Below are 3,801 nucleotides of genomic sequence, written 5' to 3'. Positions count from 1 at the left end.
TCTTCTTGGCCACAACATTATAGAAGTGGTCTTGATGGGCTTTGGAGATGAACCTTTCCATCTCCCATGACTCGGAGGTGGAAGCTTTTGTCTTCCCTTTCCCTTTTCTAGAGGATTCTCCGGTCTTAGGTGCCATCAATGGTAATGGAAAAACAAAAAGCTTATGTTTTTACCACACCAAACTTAGAATTTTGCTCGCCCTCGAGCAATAGAAGAAAGAATAGATGAAGAAGAAGAAGAAAATATGGAGGACAAGAGGGAGAGTGTATTCGTCCAAGAAGGGGAAGAGAGGGTTGTAGTGTGTGAAAATGAGGAAGAATGGAGGGCTTTATATAGGGGAAGGAGGGGGGTTAAGTTTCGGCCATATAGGGTGGGTTTGGGTGGGAAATTGATTTTGAATTTTGAAGGTAGGTGGAGTTTATGAGGTAGGTTTATGGGGAAGAGTGGAAGGATCTGAGTGGTGAAGAGGTGATGGGGAAGAGGAATTGAGGTGATTGGTGAAGGATTTTTGGGAAGAGTGTTTATGGGATGGTGTGAAAGAGAGTGGAGGTAGGTGGGGATCCTGCGGGGTCCACAGATCCTGAGGTGATCCTGTGGGGTCCATAGATCCTGAGATGATCTTGTGGGGTCCACAGATCCTGAGGTGTTCAAGGATTTACAACCTTGCACCAAATTAGGCATGTAAAATGCTCTTGCACACAACTCTGGGCGTTTAGCGCCAGGTTGGTGCCCATTTTGGGCGTTCAACGCCCATTTGTTGCCCATTTCTGGCGTTGAACACCATGCTTGTTCTGGGCATTCAGCGCCAGCTCCTCTCCAGGGTGTAATTCTGGCGTTCAGCACCCAGATGATGCCCATTTTGGGCGTTCAGCGCCCAGATACTGCCCATTTTGGGCGTTCAGCGCCAGAACCATGCTCTGTTCTGGCGTTGAACGCCAGGCAGATGCTTCCTCCAGGGTGTGATTTTTCTTCTGCTATTTTTGATTTCGTTTTCAATTTTTATATTTATTTTGTGACTCCACATGATCATGAACCTATAAAGACATATAACCAAGAAAAATATAGTTAGATAAATAAAAATTGGGTTGCCTCCCGACAAGCGCTTCTTTAATGTCAATAGCTTGACAGTGGGCTCTCATGGAGCCTCACAGATGTGCAGAGCTTTGTTGAGACCTTCCAACACCAAACTTAGAGTTTGGATATGGGGGTTTGACACCAAACTTAGAGTTTGGTTGTGGCCTCCCAACACCAAACTTAGAGTTTGACTGTGGGGGCTTTGTTTGACTCTGCTTTGAGAGAAGCTTTTTCTGCTTCCTCTCCATGGATGCAGAGAGAGATCCTTGAGTTGTAAACACAAGGTTGTCCTTATTTAATTGAAGGATCAATTCTCCTCTGTCCACATCAATCACAACTCTTGCTGTGGCTAGGAAAGGTCTTCCTAGGATGATGGATTCATCCTCTTCCTTTCCAGTATCCAGGACTATGAAATCAGCAGGGATGTAAAGGCCTTCAACCTTTACTAACACATCCTCTACTTGTCCATAAGCTTGTTTTCTTGAATTATCTACCATCTCTAATGAGATTTTAGCAGCTTGCACCCCATAGATTCCCAGTTTCTCTATTACAGAGAGGGGCATGAGGTTTATCCCTGAACCAAGGTCACACAGAGCCTTAAAGATCATGGTGCCTATAGTACAAGGTATTATGAACTTTCCAGGATCCTGTCTCTTCTGAGGCAATGTCAGTTGATCCAGATCACTTAGTTCATTGATGAACAAGGGAGGTTCATCTTCCCAAGTATCAATGCCAAATAATTTGGCATTTAGTTTCATGATTGCACCAAGAAACTTGGCAGTTTGCTCTTCAGTGACATCCTCATTCTCCTCAAAAGAGGAATACTCATCAGAGCTCATGAATGGCATAAGGAGGTTCAATAGAATCTCTATGGTTTCTAGATGAGTCTCAGATTCCTTTGGTTCCTCAGAGGGAAACTCCTTATTGATCACTGGACGTCCCAGGAGGTCTTCCCCCTTGGGATTCACGTCTTCTCCTTCCCTTACAGGTTCGGCCATGGTGCTTATGTCAATGGCCTTGCACTCTCCTTTTGGATTCTCTTCTGTATTGCTTGGGAGAGTACTAGGAGGGATTTCAGTGATCCTTTTACTTAGCTGGCCCACTTGTGCTTCCAAATTTCTAATGGAAGACCTTGTTTCATTCATGAAACTTACAGTGGCCTTGGATAGATCAGAAACTAAGTTTGCTAAATTAGAAGTATTTTGTTCAGAGTTCTCTGTCTGTTGCTGAGTGGATGATGGAAAAGGTTTATTATTGTTAAACCTGTTTCTTCCACCATTATTAAAGCCTTGCTGAGGCCTTTGATCCTTCCATGAGAGATTTGGATGATTTCTCCATGATGGATTATAGGTGTTTCCATAAGGTTCACCCATGTAATTTACCTCTGCTATTGCGGGGTTCTCAGGATCATAAGCTTCTTCTTCAGGAGAAGCCTCTTGAGTACTGTTGGATGCAGCTTGCATTCCATTCAGACTCTGAGAAATCATATTGACTTGCTGAGTCAATATTTTATTCTGAGCCAATATGGCATTCAGAGTATCAATTTCAAGAACTCCCTTCTTCATAGGCGTCCCATTACTCACAGGATTCCTCTCAGAAGTGTACATAAACTGGTTATTAACAACCATGTCAATGAGTTCTTGAGCTTCTGCAGGCGTTTTCTTTAGGTGAATGGATCCACCTGCAGAAGTATCCAATGACATCTTTGATAGCTCAGATAAACCATCATAGAATATATCCAGGATGGTCCATTCTGAAAGCATGTCAGAAGGACACTTTTTGGTCAACTGTTTGTATCTTTCCCAAGCTTCATAGAGGGATTCACCATCTTTTTGTTTGAAGGTTTGAACATCCACTCTAAGCTTGTTCAGCTTTTGAGGAGGAAAGAACTTGGCTAAGAAAGCCGTGACCAGCTTATCCCAAGAGTTCAGGCTATCTTTGGGTTGAGAGTCCAACCAGATTCTAGCTCTGTCTCTTACAGAAAATGGGAAAAGCATAAGCCTGTAGACTTCAGGATCTACTCCATTAGTCTTAATAGTATCACAGATCTGCAAGAATTCAGTTAAGAACTGAAAAGGATCTTCAGATGGAAGTCCATGAAACTTGCAGTTCTGCTGCATTAGAGAAACTAGCTGAGGTTTCAGCTCAAAATTGTTTGCTCCAATGGCAGGAATGGAGATGCTTCTTCCATGTAAATTGGAATTAGGTGCAGTAAAGTCACCAAGCATTCTCCTTGCATTATTATTATTTTCGGCTGCCATCTCCTCTTCTTGTTCGAAAATTTCTGAAAGGTTATCTCTGGATTGTTGTATTTTAGCTTCTCTTAGTTTCCTTTTCAGAGTCCTTTCAGGTTCTGGATCTGCTTCAACAAGAATATTCTTGTCTTTGCTCCTACTCATATGAAAAAGAGAGAACAGAAAAATAATAATAATAGGGGTCCTTTTTACCACAGTATAGAGGTCCCAGTGTGAGTAGAAGAAAAGAAGAAGAAGAAATTCGAACACAGATGGAAGAGAGGGTTCGAATTTGGGTGAGATGAAGTGTTAGTAGATGAATAAATAAATAGAATAAGATGAGAGAGGGAGAGGATTTTTGAAAATAATTTTTGAAAAAGGGTTAGTAATTTTCGAAAATTAATTTTGAAAAGGGTTAGTAGTTTTTCGAAAATTCAAATAAAAAATAAAATAATTAGTTTAATTAAAAAGAAATTTTGAAAAAGAGGGAGTT

The 3,801-nt window shown here is 41.6% G+C and overlaps 1 non-coding gene across 1 annotated transcript; it reads left to right on the top strand.

The window, feature by feature from the left end:
• Positions 1-2,831: 2,831 nt before the first annotated feature.
• Positions 2,832-2,939, top strand: LOC148561277 (small nucleolar RNA R71). The gene has a single exon (XR_015887106.1). It is a non-coding gene; the product is annotated as a small nucleolar RNA R71 (small nucleolar RNA).
• The last annotated feature ends 862 nt before the right edge of the window (positions 2,940-3,801 follow it).

The sequence above is a fragment of the Arachis ipaensis genome, chromosome B6, assembly GCF_059453495.1.
Source record: "Arachis ipaensis isolate K30076 ecotype BB chromosome B6, ASM5945349v1, whole genome shotgun sequence".
Lineage (NCBI taxonomy): Eukaryota > Viridiplantae > Streptophyta > Magnoliopsida > Fabales > Fabaceae > Arachis > Arachis ipaensis.
This window is presented reverse-complemented; position numbering and strand designations above follow the sequence as displayed.